The sequence below is a fragment of the Bubalus bubalis genome, chromosome 10, assembly GCF_019923935.1.
Source record: "Bubalus bubalis isolate 160015118507 breed Murrah chromosome 10, NDDB_SH_1, whole genome shotgun sequence".
NCBI classification, from domain to species: domain Eukaryota; kingdom Metazoa; phylum Chordata; class Mammalia; order Artiodactyla; family Bovidae; genus Bubalus; species Bubalus bubalis.
The window spans coordinates 66,897,374-66,924,384 of NC_059166.1; positions in this window are offsets into that span (position 1 = coordinate 66,897,374).

The window sequence follows — 27,011 nt, forward strand, 5'->3', positions numbered from 1 at the left end:
ATTTCTACCTTATGTTACTCCACACAGCTCAGAGGGACCTCATAATTTTTAAATATATAATTTAAAAAATTCAATAGCGCCCCTGTGTTTTGCATACAAAATATACTCACTGGTAATTTATCTATTTTCAACAAAAATCCTTGCTTTAGAAGACACTTATGCTCACAACTTCCACCAATACTTTTTCCTTCTCTCAAATTTCAGGTAACAAGAGTGCCAGAAGATTTGGAATTTGTATAACCTCAAACTGTGTTTTCCTAACTAATCTTGGCAAGCTTAAAACCCTGGAAAGTCACAATTCACTTCCCAGGCGATCATCCTGGACAGCTCAGCAGCAGAAAAAGCAGAACAGGATATCCAGCTATTGAACAGGGCCGCCGGCCCAGGTGGCCAGCCTTGCAGCTGCAGAGCGCGTCCTACCAGGAGGGCAGCTCAGGGCTGCAGGAAGACACGTTCCTTTCCTCTGTTTTCAGCTCAAGAGGAAAGCACAGTCTGCACTAACTCCCAAACACTGCCTGCCAACACAGCACTTTCCAGCTATGGTGAAAAGAGTGTAGGTATCTGAACAACACATGTCAGAAGAGGAACAAATCATTTATGAGATATGGGAGGCCCCAGTATGAGCAGATAGTTGACTATGAGAAAACAGCTTCAGTTTATTATTGTACTGGCTGAAGCATAACATCATAGATGTGAGGCCACTGAGGACCAACTGATTTTCTACCTAAATGAAAGAAACTATGAGTTAGAAGTCTGGGGTTAATTACAGGTTCTCTGCCCTTGTGTTAAGAATTTCATGATAGAATTTTCATCAATATTAAGAACGCACTGGTCATAGCAAACACCCTCTTCCAACAACACAAGAGAAGACTCTACACATGGACTTCACCAGATGCTCAACACCAAAGTCAGATTGATTATATTTGCAGCCAAAGATGGAGAAGCTCTCTATAGTCAGCAAAAACAAGACCAGGAGCTGACTGTGGCTCAGATCATGAACTCTTTATTGCCAAATTCAGACTTAAATTGAAGAAAGTAGGCAAAAATCACCAGACCATTCAGGTATGACCTAAATCAAATCCCTTATGATTATACAGTGGAAGTGAGAAATAGATTTAAGGGACTAGATCTGATAGAGTGCCAGATGAACTATGGACAGAGGTTCATGACGTTATATAGGAGACAGGAATCAAGACCATGCCCAAGAAAAAGAAATGCAAAAATGCAAAATGGCTGTAGCAGGAGGCCTTACAAATAGCTGTGAAAAGAAGAGAAGTGAAAAGCAAAGGAGAAAAGGAAAGATATACCCATTTGAATGCAGAGTTCCAAAGAATAGCAAGGAGAGATAAGAAAGCCTTCCTCAGTGATTAGTGCAAAGAAATAGAGGAAAACAATAGAATGGGAAAGACTAGAGATCACTTCAAGAAAATTAGAGATACCAAAGGAACATTTCATGCAAAGATGGGCTCAATAAAGGACAGAAATGTATGCACTTAAGAGAAGCAGAAGATATTAAGAAGAGGTGGAAAGAATACACAGAAGAACTGTACAAAACAAATCTTCATGACCCAGATAATCACAATAGTGTGATCATTCACGTTGAGCCAGACATCCTGGAATGTGAAGTCAAGTGGGCCTTAGGTAGCATCACTATGAACAAAACTAGTGGAAGTGATGGAATTCTAGCTGAGCTATTCCAGTCCTAAAAGATAATGCTGTGAAAGTGCTGCACTCAATATGCCAACAAATTTGGAAAACTCAGAAGTGGCCACAGGACTGGAAAAGGTCAGTTTTCATTCCAATCCCAAAGAAAGGCAATGCCAAAGAATGCTCAAACTACCACACAATAGCACTCATCTCATGTGCTAGTAAAGTAACACTCAAAATTCTCCAAGCCAGGCTTCAGCAATACGTGAACCATGAACTTTCAGATGTTCAAGCTGGTTTTAGAAAAGGCAGAGGAACTAGAGACCAAATTGCCAGTATCTGCTGGACCATAGAAAAAGCAAGAAAGTTCCAGAAAAATATCTACTTCTGCTTTATCGACTATGTAAAAGCCTTTGACTGTGTGGATCACAATAAACTGTGGAAAATTCTGAAAGAGATGGGAATATCAGACCACTTGACCTGCCTCTTGAGAAATCTGTATGCAGATCAGGAAACAATAGCTAGAAATGGACATGAAATAACAGACTGGCTCCAAATAGGAAAAGGAGTACATCAAGGCTGTATATTGTCACCCTGCTTATTTAACTTATATGCAGAGTACATCATAAGAAAAGCTGGACAGGATGAAGCACAAGCTGGAATCAAGATTGCCAGGAGAAATATCAATAACCTCAGATATGCAGATGACACCACCCTTATGGCAGAAAGTGAAGAACTAAAGAGCCTCTTGATGAACATGAAAGAAGAAAGTGAAAAAGTTGGCTTAAAGCTCAACATTCAGAAAACTAAGATCACGGCATCCGGTCCCATCACTTCATGGCAAATAGATGGGGAAGCAGTGGAAATAGTGGTTAACTTTATGATTTGGGCTCCAAAATCACTGTAGATAGTGACTGCAGCCCTGAAATTAAAAGACGCTTACTCCTTGGAAAGAAAGTGATGACCAAACTAGACCACATATAAAAAGCAGAGACATCACTTTGCCAACAAATATCCGTCTAATCAAGGCTATGGTTTTTCCAGTAGTCATGGATGGATGTGAGAGTTGGACTATAAAGAAAGCTGAGCGCCTAAGAACTGATGCTTTTGAACTGTGGTATTGGAGAAGACTCTTGAGAGTCCATTGGACTGCAAGGAGGTCCAACCAGTCAATCCTAAAGGAGATCAGTCCTGAGTGCTCATTGGAAGGAATGATGCTGAAGCTGAAACTCTAGTACTTTGGCCACCTGATGCGAAGAGCTGACTCATTTAAAAAGACCCTGATGCTGTGAAAGATTGAAGGCAGGAGGAGAAGGGGATGACAGAGGATGAGATGGTTGGATGGCATCACCAACTCAATGGACATGAGTTTGGGTAAACTCAGGGAGTTGGTGATGGACAGGGAGGCCTAGTGTGCTGAGGTCCATGGGGTCGCAAAGAGTTGGATGCGACTGAGAGACTGAACTGAAGGACAAAATCTTCTTCCTGATATTATTCTTCTAATTTTGTAGTTTACCTTTCTTTGAAAGAAAGAATAATCTTTTTTCAAAAAATTCCTCAGGACACTCTTCCTCAGAAATCCATTCATACTTACGAGGTAATTCTATTTATTCCAGTTTTATTGGGATGTAATTAGTACATAGCATGTATTGTACATACATACATGTATGTACATTATACATATGTAAAATACATACTATGTATTGTACATATAAGGTATGCAACATGATATCTTAACTTTCATATATTATGAAATAATTACCTCAATAATTTTATTTAATATCCTTCATTCCATATAGTTACAAAAGGGAAAAAAAAGAAAAAATATTTATGGAATTATTTCATAAATTAACATTAAGGAAACAGAGGAAGAGAGAAAATACATATTTCCAAAATTGATAAAGAAAACTGATACTTGCTTATCACTATTAATTTTTTTCCCAAATTTTAGTAAGCATTTTCAAGAAGGAGAAAGTACAGACTGTTTGGGGAGAAAATTCATTATTTTTTTTTTTTAACTAGGAATAAAACCACCATATGCTCCAGCATTCCCACTACTAGGCGTATACCACAAGGATACAAAAATTGAAAAAGACAGTTTAGTTCAGTTGCTCAGTCATGTCCAACTCTTTGCAATGCCCTGGACTGTGGCACACCAGGCCTCCCTGTCCATCACCAACTCCCAGAGTTTACTCAAACTCATGTCCATTGAGTTGATGATGCCATCCAACCATCTCATCTTCTGTCATCCCCTTCTCCTCCTGCCTTCAATCTTTCCCAGCATCAGGGTCTTTTCCAATGAGTCAGTGTTTCACATCAGGTGGCCAAAGTATTGTAGTTTCAGCTTCAGCATCAGTCCTTCCAATGAATATTCAGGACCGATTTCCTTTAGGATAGACTGGTTGGATCTCCTTGCAGACTCTAAGAGTTTTGTCCAACACCACAGTTCAAAAGCATCAATTCTTTGATGCTCAGCTTTCTTTATAGTCCAACTCTCACGTCCATACGTGAGTACTGGAAAAACCATAGCTTTGTTGGCAAAGTAATGGCTCTGCTTTTTAATATGCTGTCTAGGTTGGTCACAACTTTTCTTCCAAGGAGCAAGTGTCTTTTAATTTCATGGCTGCAGTCACCATCTGTAGTAATTTTGGAGCCCAAAAAAATAAAGTCTGTTTCCACTGTTTCCCCATCTATTTGCCATGAAGTGATGGGACCAGATGCTGTGATCTTAGTTTTCTGAATGTTGAGTTTTAAGCCAACTTTTTCACTCTCCTCTTTCACGTTCATCAAGAGGCTCTTTAGTTCTTCTTCACTTTCTGCCATAAGGGTGGTGTCATCTGCATATCTGAGGTTATTGATATTTCTCCCAGCAATCTTGATTCCAGCTTGTGCTTCATCCTGTCCAGCTTTTCTTATGATGTACTCTGCATATAAGAATAAGCAGGGTGACAATATACAGCCTTGACATACTCCTTATACAGCCTTGACATACTCCTTTCCCAATTTGGAACCAGCTGTTGTTCCATGTCCGGTTCTAACTGTTGCTTCTTGACTTGCATACTGATTTCTCAAGAGGCATGTCTGGTGGTCTGGTATTCCCATTTCTTTAAATATTTACCACAGTTTGTTGTGATCCACATAGTCAAAGGCTTTGACATAGTCAATAAAGCAGAAGTCGATGTTTTTCTGGAACTCTCTTGCTTTTTCAGTGATCCAACAGATGTTGGCAATTTGATCTCTGGCTCCTCTGCCTTTTCTAAATCCAGCTTGAACATCTGGAAGTTCACAGTTTGTGTATTATTGAAACAGGGCTTGTTGAAGCCCAGTGTTCATTGCTGCTCTATGTACAATACTAGGACATGGAAGCAACCTAGATGTACACTGACATATGAATGGATAAAGTAGTTGTGGTACATATATACAGCAGAATGTTACTCAGCCATAATAAGGAGCACATTTAAGTCAGTTCTAATGACAGGGATGAACTTAGATCCTACTATGCAGAGTGAAGTAATTCAGAAAGAGAAAAACAAATATCATATACTAATGCATACATATCGGAGAAGGTAATGAAAACCCACTCCAGTATTCTTGCCTGGAAAATTCCATGGACGGAGGAGTCTGGTAGGCCGCAGTCCATGGGGTCTCACAGAGTCAGACACGACTGAAGTGACTTAGCAGCAGCAGCAATACATACGGAATCTAGAAAGAAGGTACTGCTGCTGCTGCTGCTGCTGCTACTAAGTTGCTTCAGTCATGTCCGAATCTGTGTGACCCCAGAGACAACAGCCCACCAGGCTCCCCCGTCCCTGGGATTCTCCAGGCAAGAACACTGGAGTGGGTTGCCATTTCCTTCTCCAAAAGAAGGTGCTAAGTATTCTTGCCTTGAGAACCCCATGAACAGTATGAAAAGGCAAAATGATAGGATACTGAAATAGGAATTCCCCAGGTCAGTAGGTGTCCAATATGCTACTGGAGATCAGTGGAGAAATAACTCCAGAAAGAATGAAGGGATGGAGCCAAAGCAAAAACAATACCCAGCTGTGGATGTCACTGGTGGTAGAAGCAAGGTCCGATGCTGTAAAGAGCAATATTGCATAGGAACCTGGAATGTCAGGTCCATGAATCAAGGCAAATTGGAAGTGGTCAAACAAGATGGCAAGAGTGAATGTCAACATTCTAGGAATCAGCAAACTGAAATGGACTGGAATGGGTGAATTTAACTCAGATGACCGTTATGTCTACTACTGCGGGGAGGAATCCCTCAGAAGAAATGGAGTAGACATCATGGTCAACAAAAGAGTCTGAAATGCAGTACTTGGATGCAATCTCAAAAACGACAGAATGATCTCTGTTCGTTTCCAAGGCAAACCATTCAATATCACAGTAATCCAAGTCTATGCCCCAACCAGTAATGCTGAAGAAGCTGAAGTTGAACGGTTCTGTGAAGACCTACAAGACCTTTTAGAACTAACACCCAAAAAAAATGTCCTTTTCATTATAGGGGACTGGAATGCAAAAGTAGGAGTCAAGAAACACCTGGAGTAACAGGCAAATTTGGCCTTGGAATACAGAATGAAGCAGGGCAAAGACTAAGAGTTTTGCCAAGAAAATGCACTGGTCATAACAAACACCCTCTTCCAACAACACAAGAGAAGACTCTACACATGGACATCACCAGATGGTCAACACCTAAATCAGATTGATTATATTCTTTGCAGCCAAAGATGGACAAGCTCTATACGGTTAGCAAAAACAACACCAGGAGCTGACTGTGGCTCAGACGATGAACTCCTTATTGCCAAATTCAGACTTAAATTGAAGAAAGTAGGAAAAACCACTAGACCATTCAGGTATGACCTAAATCAAATCCCTTATGATTATACAGTGGAAGTGAGAAATAGATTTAAGGGACTAGATCTGATTGATAGAGTGCCTGATGAACTATGGAATGAGGTTCGTGACATTGTACAGGAGACAGGGATCAAGACCATTCCCATGGAAAAGAAATGCAAAAAAGCAAAATGGCTGTAGCAGGAGGCCTTACAAACAGCTGTGAAAAGAAGAGAAGCCAAAAGCAAAGGAGAAAAGGAAAGATATAAACATCTGAATGCAGAGTTCCAAAGAATAGCAAGAAGAGATAAGAAAGCCTTCTTCAGTGATCAATGCAAAGAAATAGAGGAAAACAACAGAATGGGAAAGACTAGAGATCTCTTCAAGAAAATCAGAGATACCAAAGGAACATTTCATGCAAAGATGGGCTCAATAAAGGACAGAAATGGCATGGACCTAACAGAAGCAGAAGATATTAAGAAGAGATGGCAAGAATACACAGAAGAACTGTACAAAAAAGATCTTCACGACCCAGATAATCACAATGGTGTGATCACTGACCTAGAGCCAGACATCCTGGAATGTGAAGTCAAGTGGGCCTTAGAAAGCATCACTATGAACAAAGCTAGTGGAGGTGATAGAATTCCAGTTGAGCTATTCCAAATCCTGTAAGATGATGCTGTGAAAGTGCTGCACTCAATATGCCAGCACATTTGGAAAACTCAGCAGTGGCCACAAGACTGGAAAAGATCAGTTTTCATTCCAATCCCAAAGAAAGGCAATGCCAAAGAATGCTCAAACTACCGCACAATTGCACTCATCTCACACACTAGGAAAGTAATGCTCAAAATTCTCCAAGCCAGGCTTCAGCATATGTGAACCGTAAACCTCCTGATGTTCAAGCTGGTTTTAGAAAGGGCAGAGGAACCAGAGATCAAATTGCCAACATCCGCTGGATCATGGAAAAAGCAAGACAGTTCCAGAAAAACATCTATTTCTGCTTTATTGACTATGCCAAATCCTTCGACTGTGTGGTTTACAATAAACTGTGGAAAATTCTGAAAGAGATGGGAATATCAGACCACCTGATCTGCCTCTTGAGAAATTTGTATGCAGGTCAGGAATCAACAGTTAGAACTGGACATGGAACAACAGACTGGTTCCAAATAGGAAAAGGAGTACATCAAGGCTGTATATTGTCACCCTGTTTATTTAACTTATATGCAGAGTACATCATGAGAAATGCTAGACTAGAAGAAACACAAGCTGGAATCAAGATTGCCAGGAGAAATATCAATAACCTCAGATATTCAGATGACACCACCCTTATGGCAGAAAGTGAAGAGGAACTTAAAAGCCTCTTGATGAAAGTGAAAGTGGAGAGTGAAAAAGTTGGCTTAAAGCTCGACATTCAGAAAACGAAGATCATGGCATCCGGTCCCACCACTTCATGGGAAATAGATGGGGGAACAGTGGAAACAGTGTCAGACACTTTATTTTTCTGGGCTCCAAAATCACTGTAGATGGTGACTGCAGCCATGAAATTAAAAGGCGCTTACTCCTTGGAAGGAAAGTTATGACCAACCTAGATAGCATATTCAAAAGCAGAGACATTACTTTGCCAACAAAGGTCCATCTAGTCAAGGCTATGGTTTTTCCTGTGGTCATGTATGGATGTGAGAGTTGGACTGTGAAGAAGGCTGAGTGCCAAAGAATTGATGCTTTTGAACTGTGGTATTGGAGAAGACTCTTGAGAGTCCCTTGGACTGCAAGGAGATCCAACCAGTCCATTCTGAAGGAGATCAGCCCTGGGATTTCTTTGGAAGGAATGATGCTAAAGCTGAAACTCCAGTCCTTTGGCCACCTCATGCGAAGAGTTGACTCATTGGAAAAGACTCTGATGCTGGGAGGGATTGGGGGCAGGAGGAGAAGGGGATGACAGAGGATGAGATGGCTGGATGGCATCACTGACTTGATGGACGTGAGTCTGAGTGAACTCCGGGAGTTGGTGCTGGACAGGGAGGCCTGGCGTGCTGCGATTCATGGGGTCGCAAAGAGTCAGACACGACTGAGCGACTGATCTGATTTGTTCTGATCTGAATGAACTTATTTGTAGAGCAGCAATGGAGGCACAGACATAGAGAACAGACTTATGAACATGGCTGGGGTAGGGGGAAGAAGAGGGTGGGATGTATGGAGAGAGTAACATGGAAACATGCATTACCATGTATAAATTAGATATCCAATGGGAATTTCCTGTATGACTCAGGGAACTCAAACTGGTGCTCGGTAACAACCTAGAGGGGTGGGATGGGGAGGGAATGCGAGGGGACATGAGTAAATCTGACTGATTCATTTTTATATTTGCTAGAAACCAATACAATACCATAAAGCACTTATCCTTCAATTTAAAAATAGATACATTTTTTTAAAAATTCATAAATTTTTTAATCCAAGAAACTTTTATTCTCCTTCATAATATAAAATTTTAAAAATGAGTGTTTTATATGTAATTGTATTTCCAGTTATTAGGGAAATGTATATACCCATTTATTTTCTATTCCTTACACTTAATAAATGTTATGTATACCATAAGTATATGATAAATAAATGGATGATTGCTTTCCTAAAGACAGATGATAGAATGGAGAAAGAGATGATAAATCTTGACAGCTGAGGAATCAGAGACCAAAAGTAATATCTTTAATTTAGTTGTCATTTGTGAATATTTAAGTTAAAAATAAACCTAAACATCAAATTTTATACTTCAGTTATCCCACAAGAATATTAAAATCTGGATTACTGTGAAAAAGTCTTCTGAGACTATCAAATAAAAAAATTTACAATTGTAATATATATTCAAGATGATTTATATAAGGGTGTAATTAATAGGTGAAATTTCTCATTAACTTAAAAAGCAACTATTATTGCTTTCCTAAAGTTAAAAATTATTTGGAGAATATCAAACTATCTTTAATATGAAATGCAAGAATTATTGTTTAAATAAATTAATCCATTGCTGGTGAAAAATGTCAGTAAATAATGTTGAGACAGTCTATACAATGGGGGACAAGAGCAGGATTAATCAGCAAAACAAGAATTGACCCACCGTGCTATTGCCTAGAATCCCAGGGATGGGGGAGCCTGGTGGGCTGCCTTCTATGGGGTCGCACAGAGTCGGAGACGACTGAAGCGACTTAGCAGCAGCAGCAGCAGCAGCAGCAGCAGCAGGTATTGTCTATGGGATATATTTTATCATGATGTTGGTTTCTCCTTTTGTTAAACTGATGACTGTTAAACCTCTGTTCTTTTAATCTCAATAGTTTTCATATAAGTAATAAAGAAACATAATATTTTAGTGCCCATCAGTATTCAGGTTAATTATGTGCTGTGCAATGTCACTTCAGTCATGTCTGACTCTTTGCAACCGTCTGGACTATAGCCCAACAGGTTCCTCTGTCCATGGAATTCTCCAGGCAAGAATACTATATTGGGTTGCCATTTCCTTTTCTAGGAAATTACTGGAGTAAGTATCTTTCCTGAGATACTTAGGAAGGAAGAAAGCTACTTAGATAGAAAGATTTCCTTCCCGACCCAGGGATGGAACCTGTGTCTCTTATGTCTCCTGCATTGGCAGGTAGGTTCTTTACCATTAGAGCCACCTGGGAAGCCCCTAGGTAAATTATATCAACTCTTATTTAGATTGTAGTCTAGAAGCTAATTTATCAGACACTAAATTGTTTGGAAATCCAGAAGAATTTTTTCCATTTGGAAAATCTGGTAATAATTTCATTTCCTTACTAAATTTGAGACTTTCACGTATGTGTTTGTGCATGTGTACTAGACTCTTTAGTTCAATTTTTAAATATTCTCAACCAAGAAAAATTAGAAATTTTATGCTTTTAATAAGCATAAAAAGAAAATGATCCAGAAAACCATTACTTAAAAAAAAAAGGTTAATGCTTTGTATTTATGCATTCAGAATTTTCTACGAATAAACTTTTTGCTAAGTCACTTCAGTCGTGTCCGACTCTGTGCGACCCCATAGACGGCAGCCCACCAGGCTCCCCCGTCCCCGGGATTCTCCAGGCAAGAACACTGGAGTGGGTTGCCATTTCCCTCTCCAGTGACGCTAGTGTGCCTGCTAAATTGCCTCAGTCGTGTCCAACTCTTTGTGAACCTATGGACCATAGCCCACCAGGCTCTTCTGTCCATGGATTCTCTAGGGAAGAATACTAGAGTGGGTTGCCATACACTTCTCCAGGGAATCTTCCCAACCCAGGAATTGAACCCATGTCTCTCCTGCATTAGCAGGTGAGTTTATTACCACTAGTGCCACCTGGGAAGCCCAAGTGTACACACTGTTTAAGTGTCCTTATTTTCTGTTATTATGACTATTTTCAATCAGTGTATTTCTGTACTATCACTTGTAAAATCTGTATCATATTATATTTAATAAATGTGCCCTAATTTAACCAATCCTTATTGATATCCATTTACTTTGTTTTTGAATCCCACCATTCTAAAAAAATACTATAATTTCTATTGTTATCAAATATTCATTAAACTAAGATAAATTAGTAATAATGGAATTACTAAGTCTAAGTAAACATCCACTTTAGGGCTTCATATTAATATTGCCAAATTCTCTTCTTGAAAAGATTATATCAACTTACTCCCTATGAACAAGGTATTTGAATATCTGTTTCTTGCATATTCACTGTCACTAGATATTATTGAAACATAAAATAATGACTCTGCCTGAATTATTTTGTTCAGACATGGTATCTTACTGGTTTTGTTTGCATTTCTTTTGATCTTTATATAAATTTAAAATATTTCTTTATTGACCATTAGTTCTTTTTCTTGCTTCCTAATATTGCATTCTATAATTCTGTACCTTTCTCAATCTTCAGTATTTTATTTTTCTGAATGAAAATTATTAACCATTTGTTTGTAACAAGTGCAGCAAATTTTTTTTTCTGGATGATTGTTTGCAAATAGTCTTTCAGGAGGAGGATAGATTTTGTAATTATGCAAACTTGGTTTTCAAATCTGAATTCTATCATTTACTAGCTGGACAAGCCACTCTGGCACAATGAAACTCAGTTGTATCACATGACACAAATGAACTTATTTACAAGACAGAAACATACTCGCAAGTATAGTAAACAAACTTATGGTGACCAAAGAGGAAAGATGAGGTGGGTGGGGATGTGCAGGTACAAAACATGATATAAAAACAGATCCACAAAAAAGTCTTACCGTGTAGCACAGGGAACTATATTCAATATCTTATAATAAACCATAATGGAAAATAACATATATATATAAACTGAATCACACTGCTATACACTAGAAACGAACACAACATTATAAATCAACTATACTTAGATTTAAAACAAAGGCTCAGGTCTAACATGTATAAAATGGGGATACATGAACTATTATGGACATAAAAGCTAAACAATATGTCTAGGAAACATCAAGTACACACTTAATGACAAATAGTATCATTTTCATTATTTGCAGTGTTTTAGACATTCAGGTACTGTCAAATTTTGTGAAACCAAATCTCTATCTTTATGGTTTCCAGAAGAGTCAACGTATGAAAGTTGTCAAGATTTCAGCATCAGGAAACAATCTTGAGTTGGAAACGTGGCTCTGAATTTTCATAGGTGTTTGATTTTAAACAAGTTATTTAACCTTTTGGAGCCTCAGTTTTCTCGTAAAAAAAAATGGATGGATATTAGAATATATCTTATAAAATTGTTGAGACTAAAATATTTATTATAAAGTGCCTAACATGGTGCTCGACACATGAAAAAAAGCTCCCAATAAACTTTAACTTTTGCACATGAGGATGATAATTATACGCCTTTACTATATTATTATTTAGGGTTTTCTTCATTGTTCAAAAGACATGAGAGGAATTCTCTAGATTTCACAGTATGATATAATCCAGCTGATTAAGATAGAGTTTTCTTTACTGCCTTCCATTCCCATCCTGGCTAAGAAAGTTTTTATTCTGAGGAGTATCAATAATTGTGTAGGTCTTGAGAAATCTGTTAACATAGTTTAATGATGCCGTGCTTGATATCTGGTATCTCAAACACTTGCACATTTCACCTAACTGTAATATGCAGTCATTTTATTCTCATTTTTATAATACCCAAAATTAAAAGCTATATCTTACTAAAAGTTACCCTGAATCTTAAAAAAAAAAAAAGCCAAAAATGTACATTATATTGATGGAAGTGGGGCCACATTTACTCAATATGGACCTGAGGAGGTAGATTCAGGGAAGTAGTGATTTCCTAATTAGATCATGTGGTTCAAAGCATCCATGGCCCTGGCTTTGAACTCTAAAAATAAGATTTTCAAGACCTATTCTGATCGTCTAACTGGAAGAGGCCAAAATAATTGCTCAGGTGTTGAAGCAGTTAATATCTGTGCATGGGGTCCTAACAATTGACAGATACCACTTTTCTACATATAAATAGCACCACCAAAGAGGATTTTTCCCCCTGAGGATCGAACATGATGACTTTTCTGTATGATATGCATTCTTATTCCACTGTTTAATTGGTCTTAGAGGCAAAGGACTTGCAAATCAGGACAATTTCAATAGGCAAATCGTTCTTAATTCTTCCTGTGAAGTAGGCCTTAATTTCCATTGAATCATATTTCTATATAGCTCTCTTCCCTGGATTCTTACTGGTTAGCTGTGAGGTATATTCTGAGTTTATCCCCAAGTGTACTAGGTAGTTGGGTTCTAGAGATGATACTTTTACCCTCTGGTTATAGAACTTTCTATCAGTCAGCCATTAATTTATGCAGAGGAGAACTGAAGCTTTCAACAAAGATCTGACAATCTGAGAAGCAATCCTATTCTCACTCATCTTTCATGCTTGTGCAAACCTAAGATCTTTCTGCTGCTGTCTCCTAAGCTCACTAGTCTCAGTAGTGACATGTGAGACTTACTGTCCTAGTTCTTAATCCACTGTACTTTAACTAAAGGTGTGAACTTTCTACAAACCATACATCTCACTTATCTTTAAATGTATGTAGATTTCAATATTAGCTACCCCTGATTCAGGATTCACATTGTAGGCAAAAACAAAACAAAACTGGAAATTCTGTTTTACACCAACCATAATTATCCTTGTCCAAATCCAGTATGTTTCATGTTGCCTCTCAGCAAGATATCCATTTCCTATTTGTAGAAGTAAAATTAAGCATGAAGAATTTCTAGGAATCACAGACTCTGTTTTATAGTCTTTTATTGATGTAAAATTCTCATTATATGCCATTGCTGAAGACATTCCATTTGCTTTGCAGTATTTACCGTGTAAATATATTAAATTCAAGTCATATTCCTTTATGCTACTCATCTACATTTGGGGAAAAATGTAAAAATTTTTGAACTAAGTGCCATTTGTGTGAGAGAAATAATTTGAAAAGAAAATGTTTTTCCTTAACAATATTTAATTTTTTCAAATAATGAAGGTAAAAGAACTTCATTTCCACTTTCTGGGGAAAAAAATACTATCCTTTGAGAAAAGATCCTCATTTTGTGAAGTGGGCCCAAGAGATAGCTGGCATATTCAAGATATAACAGCCACTCTGGAGAGCAATGAATACAAATACATACAACAAAATCTGTCACTCAAGGACTAATATTGATGAACTATCAACAGAGAAATCAAGTTCATAATGCAGGTAGAAGAAGCATTTCTTCAGTGTGTTTTTGATAAAACATATAACATAAACGAATTCTGAAAAACCTAATCATTGCAGGCCCACAGAAAATTCTACTGCTACCTTCATAATTCCATAATTCAATTAAGCAATGCCACAGGTAGAACAGAGAACACAATTATAATCTCCAGCATTGTTGCCAGACACTCTTCTATGGGAGCACTCTTCCTTAAGACCTTTGTGGAATATATTTGTGTGTCATAAGTGAATAAAAGATACAAGTAAATTACATTTGTTATTGTCTGCAAGCTTCATCCAAAGAAAATGTCAAATTTAAGGTAAAACACTTAGCTGAGTCTGGTAAAGATATGCTTTCATGTCTTTCCTTATTATAAAGTTCTGGTTCCTCATACTTTTCATGCCACTGACAAATTAAACTTGATCATCCTCATCAACTCGCGTCATTTCACATTCATTAACATCTTAAAACTATGAACAGCAGAAATCGTTATCAAAAGGGTTGCCTAACTCAGTATCAGACAGAACTGACTCAACAGCCAGAGAGAAAATCTACTTCATTACAAGATACTAACACAAAATATTATAAATACACCAGTATAATTGGCTTAAAAAATTCTCATAGTCAAAACTGAAGCCTTGTTTAATTTTGTGTTATGAATATTACAAGAAGCTTTCCAAATAATGCCAAAGGCACAGATTTCAAATGGCCAATGCTATTTCTCATTCTACTGGCCATATACACTACCAGTTTTTTGGACTGTTTGAAGATACATGTAAAAGTTGTCCCTTTAACTGACAGTGGTGTAGCTTTCAAATTAATAGATAATGATATTCCATCTCCTTTGACAACTGTGCAACTCTTATGTAACAGCATTCCATTAAATGTGCCTTTTGGTAATACAATCTTTTGCAAGAATTCGATCAAGTGCGTGGCCCATTTGATCTTTGGGGGCCCGATTCCTAAAAGTACATTGCTACATGGCAAGTGTGAGCTCTTTTGATGAAGAGAGCTGCTTCCTTGTGTATCTGTGTTTGACCTTTTCCCAGGAGTTCCCCTTTCAAGATGCTACAAGAAGGACGAAGTCCAATAGTGAGGCTGTAGAACACTCCCCTATGGCCATTGCCTGACCCTTTCCACCCATGCTATGTGCAAGGAATAAGATGCTGCGCTAAGGTGCAGGTGTTTTCAGGGAAAGAGCATATACACTTGGGGAAAGGCCCAGAGAAGCTAGGCCTTATAATAGTAGAACATAGACTTTTACATGAAGCATAAATAGTATAAAGGTAATTTGAGATTCTTCTGGTAAAAAAGTAAAGATGGCTTTAAAAGTAAAGACCAAAATAGGTGTTATACATGAGGGCTATATGAACATTTTTTAAAGTCTACATTGTAAAATACCATGCCCAATCTTCACCACTCATCTATATAAATCAAAATTAAAATACTGAAACATAAAATAAGAATACCCATTAAAGTTCTTTTCTTTTGATAGCATTTAATGTCCACATTGGAGAAGGCAATGGCACCCCACTCCAGTACTCTTGCCTGGAAAATCCCATGGGCGGAGGAGCCTGGTGGGCTGCAATCCGTTGCGTTGCGAAGAGTCAGACACGACTGAGTGACTTCACTTTCACTTTTCACTTTCATGCATTGGAGAAGGAAATGGCAACCCACTCCAGTGTTCTTGCCTGGAGAATCCCAGGGACAGGGGAGCCTGGTGGGCTGCTGTCTATGGGGTCGCACAGAGTTGGACATGACTGAAGTGACTTAGCAGCAATGTCCACATACAAGTCTTTGCCATCTTTCCCCCAAATATCTTTGAGGCCATATCTTATGATGACCTGTATACATGCTCAATCTGTCACTTGTATAATGCAGCCAGGATCAGTTCAGTTTAGTTCAATTCAGTTGCGTCTGACTCTTTGCGACCCCATGTACTGCAGCACGCCCGTCTTCCCTGTCCATCACCAACTCCCGTGGCTTACTCACTTTATGGACATCTAGAAGCAACTGAGTGATCTTGAGAAAATCACTTCTCATCCTTAGGTCTCAATTTTTTCCACCAATGAAAGAATTGAGTGGAACGAAATTGACTTTCTAACTTTCTATATTGCAAGGAATCAGAAAAACTAAGTAAAATAGTATCTCCTTTTCACAGATAAAAAAAAGTAGCTTCAGAATTCTATTGCATAATTTTCCATAGTTGTGGAAAAAGCATAAATTATGGGAATGCCAAGTGAAAAGCAATTTCTGCCTAAATGTTCCTGGTATTTATACCAGGCAGTATTATACCAGTGTTCTGTCATATGCAAACACTATCATTCAGCCTTATACTTGTCTTCATCAAGTCCTGGTTCATCCATGAAGCTGTCTCAGGCTATTTCAGTGTTAGAAATTTCAATTAAACTTTGCTAAAATCCTAAAGCAGTTGATTACCTATTACCAGGTAGCATCTGTTTTCTGTTTACTTGAATCCCAAGACATAATGTTTACTTCTTCAAAGGGACTAATTCTTGGTTTTCATTGTATCTGTCATGTAATCCAAAAGCTATTCAGTGTTTAGGGAGAGTTGATAAAAATTGGTTGTTAAGTTCTTTATCAGCCCTTGACTAATGAGGAGCTAGCAAATTAATACATAGAAAACAACCCAAACTAGAATTGAATTTCTTCACACCTAGCCTGGTTATGCCCTCTCCATTAGATAACTGTCCTACTCTGCCTAGAATGTTCCTTTCATTATTAATAGTGTTTTCTTTGAACCAACTTTAATTATCAATATGTATTTGTTCTTTAATGGTAGGAAATTCTAAAAAGTGCTTTCTAAATATGAATGGAATCATCTCAAACACTGATATACATTGTAGAAATAATTTTTTAAGTGACATAATGTTGATTTAATAATTGTTCTAATTGTTTAGCTAATATGATTAAAATTCAAATATTCTTATAATAATATAGTTATTTCTATGTATTACTGGAATCATTTTTTCTATTGTCAATTTTTCTTTCAGGATAGAATTACATAATCCATTAGGATGAAATACCCCAAGTCATTAATATGTTGTTTTTATGTCAGCAAATTTGGAAAACTCAGCAGTGGCCACAGGACTGGAAAAGATCAGTTTTCATCCCAATCCCAAAGAAAGGTAATGCCAAGAATACTCAAACTACCGCACAATTGCACTCATCTCACACGCTAATAAAGTAATTCTCAAAATTCTCCAAGCCAGGCTTCAGTAATATGTGAACCATGAACTTCCAGATGTTCAAGCTGGTTTTTGAAAAGGCAGAGGAACCAGAGATCAAATTGCCAGTATCCGCTGGATCAGCGAAAAAGCAAGAGAGTTCCAGAAAAACATCCCTTTCTGCTTTATTGACTATGCCAAAGCCTTTGACTGTGTGGTTTACATAAACTGTGGGAAATTCTGAAAGAGAAGGGAATACAGGTTTCTTGAGAGCAACAGTTAGAACTGGACATGGAACAACAGACTGGTTCCAAATAGGAAAAGAAGTACGTCAAGGCTGTATATTGTCACCCTGCTTATTTAACTTATATGCAGAGTACATCATGAGAAACGCTAGGCTGGAGGAAGCACAAGCTGGAATCAAGATTGCTGGGAGAAATATCAATAACCTCAGATATGCAGATGACACCACCTTTATGGCAGAAAGCGAAGAAGAACTAAAGAGCCTCTTGATGAAAGTGAAAGAGGAGAATGAAAAAGTTGGCTTAAAGCTCAACATTCAGAAAACGAAGATCATGGCATCCAGTCCCATCACTTCATGGCATCCAGTCCCATCACTTCATGGCCAATAGATGGGGAAACAGTGGAAACAGTGGCTGACTTTATTTTTCTGGGCTCCAAAATCACTGCAGATGGTGATTGCTGCCATGAAATTAAAAGACGCTTACTCATTGGAAGGAAAGTTATGACCAACCTAGACAACATATTAAAAAGCAGAGACATTACTTTGCCAACAAAGGTCCATCTAATCAAGGCTGTGGTTTTTCCAGTAGTTATTTATGGATATGAGAGTTTGGACTAAAAAGAAAGCTGAGTGCTGAAGAATTGATGCTTTTGAACTGTGGTGTTGGAAAAGACTCTTGAGAGTCCCTTGGACTGCAAGGAGACCCAACCAGTCCATCCTAAAGTAGATCAGTCCTAGGTGTTCACTGGAGGGACTGATGTTGAAGCTGAAACTCCAATACTTTGGCCACCTGATGCAGAGAGCTGACTCATTTGAAAAGACCCTGATGCTGGGAAAGATTGAGGGCAGAAGGAAAAGGGGACGACAGAGGATAAGATGGCTGGATGGCATCACTGACACAATGGACATGGGTTTGGGTGGACTCCGGGAGTTGGTGCTGGACAGGGAGGCCTGGCATACTGTGGTTCATGGGGTCGCAAAGAGTCAGACATGGCTGAGTGACTGAACTGAACTGAATAAAGTTTTATGTGACAAACACATTTCTTTATATCCAAGAGCATATGGAAAATATTGGTAATTTAGTTTTCCGTCACATCATCTTATGACACAATTCTGAATGAGCTAGTAAACAATAACATCACAATGTTTTACCACACAGATTATCCCTTGTAAAGTAACAAAAATGCATCAGTAACATTTTTAATAATCCTGTACCTGTGTTTGTTTACCCAAAAACAGTATCTCACACTAGCAGTAGAAACCAGATCTGTTAAATTTTGAGTTAATTTTATTATCATGAAAAGTTCATTCAGATAATAAATGATTTTCCATAATACTTATTATTTTAACTGCCCTCTGATAGTCTTCCTACCGCTAGTGGAAGAAATGAATGTTTACAGGATTATGTTCTTTCAGTACAAGTTACTATGTAGGAGAAGGGATCCAACTCTACTTTGACAATAGAGTCCTTTGAGGAAGACTTCTAAGCTACTAGGTCAAGAACCTCATAATCACAGCTGGCAGCTGAAAGGGCATTAATAATTATCTCAATCAGGAACTGAACTCAAATATCTACATGAACCAGACAATGCAAAATAGCACATTGCACATTGTATACCCATCTAATGTGGACAGTAGCTACTAACTTCAAGCAATGGCTCACATAATAATGGATCATATGAAAATAAAGGAATTCCAGAAAAGATTCTACTTCTGCTTCATTGCACCAAAGCCTTTGACTGTGTGGATCACAACAGACTGTGGAAAATTCTTGAAGAAACGGGAATACCAGACCATCTTACCTGCCTCCTATGAAACCTGTATGTAGAAGCAACAGTTAGAACTGGACATGGAGCAATGGACTGGTTCAAAATTGGGAAAGGAGTTGTTAAGGCTGTATATTGTCATCTGATTATTTAACTTATATGCAGAGTACATGATGCAAAATGCCAGTTTAGATGAATCACAAACCGGAATCAAGATTTTTGGGAGAAATATCAACCTCATATATACAGATCACACCACCATAATGGCAGAAATCAAAGAGGAACTAAAGAGCCTCTTGATGAAAGTGAAAGAGGAGAGTGAAAAAGCTGGCTTAAAAGTCAACATTCAAAAAACTAGGATCATGGTATTCAGTCCCATCACTTCATGGCAAATAGATGGGCAAAAAGTGGAAACAGTGACAGACTTTATTTTCTTGGGCTCCAAAATCACTGTGCAAGGTGACTGCAGCCACAAAATTAAAAGACACTTGCTCCTTGGAAGAAAAGCTATGACAAATCTAGACATCATATTAAAAAAGCAGAGACATTACTCTGCCTACAAAGGTCAGTCTAGTCAAAGCTATGTTTTCTCTAGTAGTCATGTACAAATGTGAGAGTTGGACCATAAAGAAGTCTGAGCATTAAAGAATTGATACTTTCAAACTATGTTGCTACAGAAGATTCTTGAGAGTCCCTTGAACAGTGAGGAGATCAACCTAGTCAATCTTAAAGGAAATCAGTCCTGAGTATTCATTGGAAGGACTGGTGCTGAAGCTGAAACACCAGTATTTTTGCCACCTGATGAGGAGAGCTGACTCATTGGAAAAGACCCTGATGCTGGGAAAGACTGTGGGCAAAAGGAGAAGGGGACGACAGAAGGTGATATGGTTGGGTGGCATCATTGACTCCATGGACTTGAGTTTGAGCAAACTCAGGGAGATAGTAAAGGATAGGGAAGCTGAGCTTGCTACAGTTCATAGGGTCACAAAGAGTTGGACACAACTTAATGACTGAACAACAATATAGGCCAGGATTTCCATTTTTCAAGAGAAGCCAGAAATGTTGATTTTAACATTGCTTCCCTATCATGTTTTACTTCATGTATTTCAATGCAAATCACTTTGTCTCTTCAACTATGAAACTATCAGTTTCTTAATAGTTTGAGCCAGTACCTCATTCTACTTATTCAACAGCATTAGCTGAGAGCCAGGCCTTACAGAAAGGATAACATAGGTATTGTTGATTGACTGACAGACATGACTCACTGCTTATATCCATTCCAGGACAGAGAAGGTCACTCTCTATAGAGCTGCTATTCAAAATCTGTTTTAATATGAGTCAAGTCTACTATTAATCTTAGGATTAAAAGAATATCTAAGAATCTCAGAAAGTGGTGCTACAATGAAAATGAGCTAAGTTGACAATAATAATTTTGAGTAAAAACTTAATCTGACAATACAGAGATATTGTAAATATATAAATACTAAATAAATACTAAGTAAATACTAAACATTTAGTCATCCTAGAAACATAGACACACACAATATGAAGAAATGTTAAACACATATAAAAAGGTAAATTTCCATTAAATTTAACTTTTTCATTATGTATAATTACTGGAAAGTCTATAGAGAAATTAAAGTGGCACCATATATCTAACCATAAATTTCAAGTTTTATGTTTTTGGGAAAGAAAAATTTTCGAAACTTATTTTACAAAATATATCTTCATAATTGGTCATGTTATGTAGAAATTAAAATGAATGGCCTAGAGTAGCATTATTCTAATAGAAACAGAATGTGATTTACATATGCAATTTTAAATTTTTAGCAGTCACACATTTTAAAAGTAGAGTTAAACATAAAATTAATTTTAGTAGTATTATATATATATTGGGTTAAATAAAATTTATTATTCAGCATGTGACCTTTATCAAAAATTATAAGCAAGATAATGTATATTTTTCATTTTCAGTCTTTGAAATCCAATGTGTATTTTACATTTATAGGACATAGAATTTGAACATGTCATATTTCAAAAACTCAATAGCCACATTTGCAGCACAGATATAGGGAAAAAAATCATGCTTTCTCTATACATGTTAGATCAGATCTGATATTATCAATGTTATTTCAATGATTGAGAATTGTCAAGAAAAAGTGGCTCAAGTTTCTAGGAAAATGGTGACAAGAAAGATTTAAAGTAGGTTTACCTGGACTTTTTCTTTGAATACTATCATAGTCAATAACATCTTCCAGAATTTGTATTCTTTTGGTGAATTACAAGTGAAACATAGACACACAAAATAGTTTCTCACAAAAGTTCTGCTAGCTATATTTAAAATGGATAACCAACAAGGATCTACTGTATAGCATACAGAACTCTCCTCAATGTTATGTGGCAATTTCTATGGGAGGGAAGTTTGGGGGAGAATGGATACATGTATATGTATGACTGAGTCCCTCATCACAGTATTGTTAATCAGCTATCAGTTCAGTTCAGTCCCTCAGTCATGTCCGACTCTTTGCGACCCCATGAATTGCAGCACGCCAGGCCTCCCTGTCCATCACCAACTCCCGGAGTTCACTGAGACTCACGTCCATCAAGTCAGCGATGCCATCCAGCCATCTCATCCTCTGTCATCCCCTTCTCCTCCTGCCCCCAATCCCTCCCAGCATGAGGGTCTTTTCCAATGAGTCAACTTTTCGCATGAGGTGGCCAAAGTACTGGAGTTTCAGCTTTAGCATCAGTCCTTCCAAAGAAATCCCAGGGCTGATCTCCTTCAGAATGGACTGTTTGGATCTCCTTGCAGTCCAAGGGACTCTCAAGAGTCATAACAAAATGTAAAAAAAAAAAAAAAAAAATTCTGTTTAGGAAGCCAGTCTCTTTTCCAATTATATTATGGTAGTTATCAATTATTGTCTATTCCCTCCCAGGAAAGTTAATTCTTATCTCCTAAGATATCTCTCAGGAAAGTCAATGTAATAAGAAAATCCCCAATGATTTGTTCTAGAAAAATTCATATTCAAATCTACACCTCAAAAGAACTACCTTTCTTCTGAGAATTGGCAAATCTGTACTAATTTCTTTATATATATTAAGTTCAACTGTAATACAGTTCAACCTTCTAATACAAAACAAACAAATCTGTTCCAATTAATAAATATTTGCTGCAACAATAAAGCAAAGAACTTCACTGAGTATTTCCATAAGATTGAGTTTACTTTTCCTCCTATCAGTAAACTCAAGTTTACTCTTATACTACTGGCATGGAGGAGAGAAAGAAATACATGTGTTTCATTAATATTTCTCTGCTTTATTTTAGATAATCCATTTGCAAGCTGAAATGTGAATCTCTGAAAATACTGGTATCACTGCGGGAGAGAATGTGTGTGTGCGTGCTCACCCGTGCATGCCTGGGTGCATAATGTTTTCGTGTCTTTATCCTCCTCAGGTTTATTGGAGCCGGAAGGAAGAGGAAGGAGGCTTTTGAAAAAGGAGCGGCATTGAGGAAATTGGGTGTGAACTTGTGCTAACAATGAAGGCTGTAGGCTTTTTGTGACTTAAGATGGAAAGATTAATTTCATTCAGAGCCCAACACACACCTCCAGGAGTGCTTATCACAGCTCTTGAGAGAGGAAGTGGCCATTTTTTTGTGGTTGCAAAACAAACAAACAGTGCTTGTTTTTGTAGCCCTGACCTAAGATCTATCCACTGTATCTCTCTGTGTTTGCAAACCTCCTCCCTGAGTCCAGTAGCAGGTGTGAGGGAACTGAAAACAAAGTATTTAAGCTGAGCAGTCCCTTTCCCATTTAGGAGTTCTGTTATCATTTGCGTTCTTGGAAAGGCGTAGCTGAGGTCAACAGCATGATTATATGAAAAGGCTGCTGCCAACTGGCAGACATTTTCCAAGGTCATGGAGAGTATACTAAATAAATTTAGTCTACTAAATTTATTTCTAGTCTTTTATTTGAAGTTTAATATTCACATTTGTTTATATAAGTTGAATTCTGTCATAGAAAAGTTTCCATCTGGAGAAAGATCAAAATTAGAAGTGCAAGTGTGACTAGAATATTTGAAGTTGAGGAAAAAAGTAACCCTCCATGAGAAGTCTAGAGCTGTTAGCCTACCAAAACACACCTGTGTAGGGGGAGAGATGTTGCAATCAGGAGCCAAACCATTTTCAAAACTCCGTGACTTGCTGGAAACAACATCTTCCTTAAGCTGTAGTCCTGTCCCCTCTCTTTGAATAAATCATCCCCAGCAAGTGGAACTGCCAACTGAGTTTATACATGACACAATCCATATGCACAAGCTGGGCCTCTAGGTACATAATTAGGTGCATTCTACAGGTTCACCAAATTTCCTGAGTCTGTTTCATTTTAATGTGGTCATTTTATGAGGAAGTTTCTCACCGGGCCTTTTGAGAATTGAGTTATTTGGTTTGTGGCCTTGGGTAGAGCTACAGATGACACGTGTTTGCCATTGGGGGAGTGATGAGTAGGAAGAAAGGGGGAAAGGCCTATGAAATGTACATTTAGATTACAAATAAACATTTTTCAAATCACAATTCATTTGGACATAGCCTAGTAAATATGACATAATCTCCCTTTACAGGGATGGATCACACCAACACCGGCTTTCTAAAGATGAGGAGAAACTTCCCCTCTGTTCTCTCGAGACCTGACCCCAACATGGAACACACATATCACACACTGATATATACCACAAATATAAACATGCACATACATACCACCCACATACACAGACACACTCTATTTCCTATGCACATTTGACACTGTTTTGACTAATGCTTGTTTCCTCCTATGAAAAACTAGCTTCAATATTTACTAAAATTATTAGGTAATTTACTAAATTATTATAAGACTATTTCCCCATATAAGGATAATGATCATAAACCCACATTGTGATATAATAATTAAATGGAGTAAAATGTACAAAGTATGTGGTAAAAAGCTTGGTATACGACAAGGACTCAGTAAATGCTGGAAATTGTTAATATATTATCTGAACCCTGCAATCACTTCAGAAATAGAGCTGTTACAGCAACTGTGACTTTGGAGGAAATATACACTGAACAGGAGAGAAAATTTAGCATGGGCTTTACTTTTGTATTATATCCTTACTTCAGAAATTATCCTTCTCTTACAGTTTACATGATAATCTGGCTTTATTTCTGTTGCCAGTTGGAAAAGTCATTGGCAAGGTATGTGGGGAGTTGTCTTCTGGCAAATACATTAAGAAATGATTAAATATATAAATGTATCTATATAAATGCATATTATTATAAGACAAAATGTACCAGCATGAGCGTGCATGACTCTGTACAGATGTTCAATGACCTTACAAATGTAAATGTCAATATACTATTGTACACGCTAAACCTATGCCAGAAAAAAGAAAAAAAAAAAAAAAAAGGAAAAAAGAGGAATGAAGCACAAAGAGGTATTTAAGCAGCCATAGTAAAAGTAATAATTTGTCAAACACAGAAATGTATTTTTAGAGTTGTTTTTATTTGCAGTCATGCTCCTTTATAATATTGTCAAACACTAAGTTGGTACTGAATAGATTAACTGGCTCAAAGTACTCTCAGCTTTGTAATTTTCACTTCTAAGATTTTGGCGTTTCAACCTACGATTTTCTCCAGGCTGGTTCTACTAGGTTGCATGTCAGAGTCAGTGAAAATGATTATCTACACTGCAGGCTACTTAATAAAGAGCCAGTGAAAGACAGTGTTTAGACCCTTTCAAGCTTGTCCATTAGTGTGTAAGAGAGCCTGCGATTAGCAAAATGCACCTTATTATATACAGTCTATTCCTCACAAGTCAAAAAAATCTCTATCCAGTATTTTCCATGGAGTATAATGACTGTAATTTGAGGGAAAAAAAGAAATGATCTTTTCTAAGACTCAGGCAGCATTTTCCTTGTTCTTTGGTTTTAGTTAATGGGGGGAACACACATATGAATAAAATTCCCAGTGGTTTGATTTAATACGTGGGTCTCTGCAGGACAGACTCTAATACCATCTGCAATTTGCTCCCCTGAGACATTCAATAAATCACCCAACCATCACTAGACTCTGATAAGTGTGGCCAAGGAGTTCCTTGCTTACAATCTCTTCCTCCTACTCTATCTTTTCCAAACTAGCATTCACACTGCCAACAGATGGATCTTTTTAAGACAGAAATGGCAGCATCACTTCTATTAAGATTGCTGCCTGATTCCTCATTATCTACTTGATAAAGTCCAACTCCTGGCCTGAGCCCTCTGGAACCACTGCAGTCCGCTGATAGAGCCTCACCTGTCAATACTCTGTCAACTTTTAGGAGCCTAGCATTCAAAACTACTGATAGCTCCTCAAACAACGCATATTTTTTATCCCCAACCTCCATACCTTTGCCAATCTATATTAGTTTGCTAGGGTTGCCCTAACAAAGTACCACAGACTGAGTGACTTCAACAATAGAAATTTATTTTCTCACAGTTCTGGAGACCAGAAAGTCTGAGATCAAGATACCTTCTGAAGGCTGTGAGGGAGAATCTGGACACAGCACAAAACGTCAATGGTCTCTTCTTGATGTTCACATGCCTTCTCTCTGTGTGCCAACCTGTCTCAAGATTTCCTGTTTTTAAAAAATGCTACCCTTATGATACCACCCTTATGGCAGAAAGCAAAGAAGAACAAAAAACCTCTTGATAAAAGTGAAAGATGAGAGTGAAAAAGTTGGTTTAAGACCCAACATTCAAAAAACTAAGATCATGGCATCTGGTCCCATCACTTAATGGCAATAGATGGGGAAATAATGGAAGCAATGACAGATTTTATTTTCTTTGGCTCCAAAATCATTGCAGATGGTGACTGCAGCCATGAAATTAAAAGATGCTTGCTCCTTGGAAGAAAATCTATGACCAACCTAGACAGCATATTAAAAAGCAGAGATGTTACTTTGCTGACAAATGTTCATCTAGTCAAAGCCATGGGTTTTCCAGTAGTTAGGTATGGCTATGAGAGTTGACTATAAAGAAAGCTGAGCCCTGAAGAATTGATGCTTTTGAACTGTGCTATTGGAGAAGACTCTTGAGAGTCTCTTGGACTGCAAGAAGATCAAACCAGTCAATCCTAAAGGAAATCAGTCCTGAATATTCATTGGAAGGACTGATGCTGAAGCTGAAGCTCCATTATTTTGGCCACCTAATGCAAAGAACTGACTCCTTAGAAAAGACCCTGATCCTGGGAAAGATTGAAGGCAGGAGGAGAAGGGGACAACAGAGGATGAGATGGTTGCATGGCATCGCTGATTCAATGGAGATGAGTTTGAGCAAGCTCCGAGAGTTGGTGATGGACAGGGAAGCCTGGTGTGCTGCACTTCATGGGGTCACAAACAGTCAGACACAACTGAGCAACGGACCTGAACTGAACTGAAAAACACCAGTTGTATTGTGTTAGGGTCTAGCTTAATGACCTCATCTTAATTTGCTAAAGACTTAAACTTGGTAAAAATCTAAGTAAGATCATCTTGTGAGGTTCTGAGACACTATTCAACCCATAACATGATCTCTTTGCTTGGACTGCTTCCAGTTTATCAATTTAT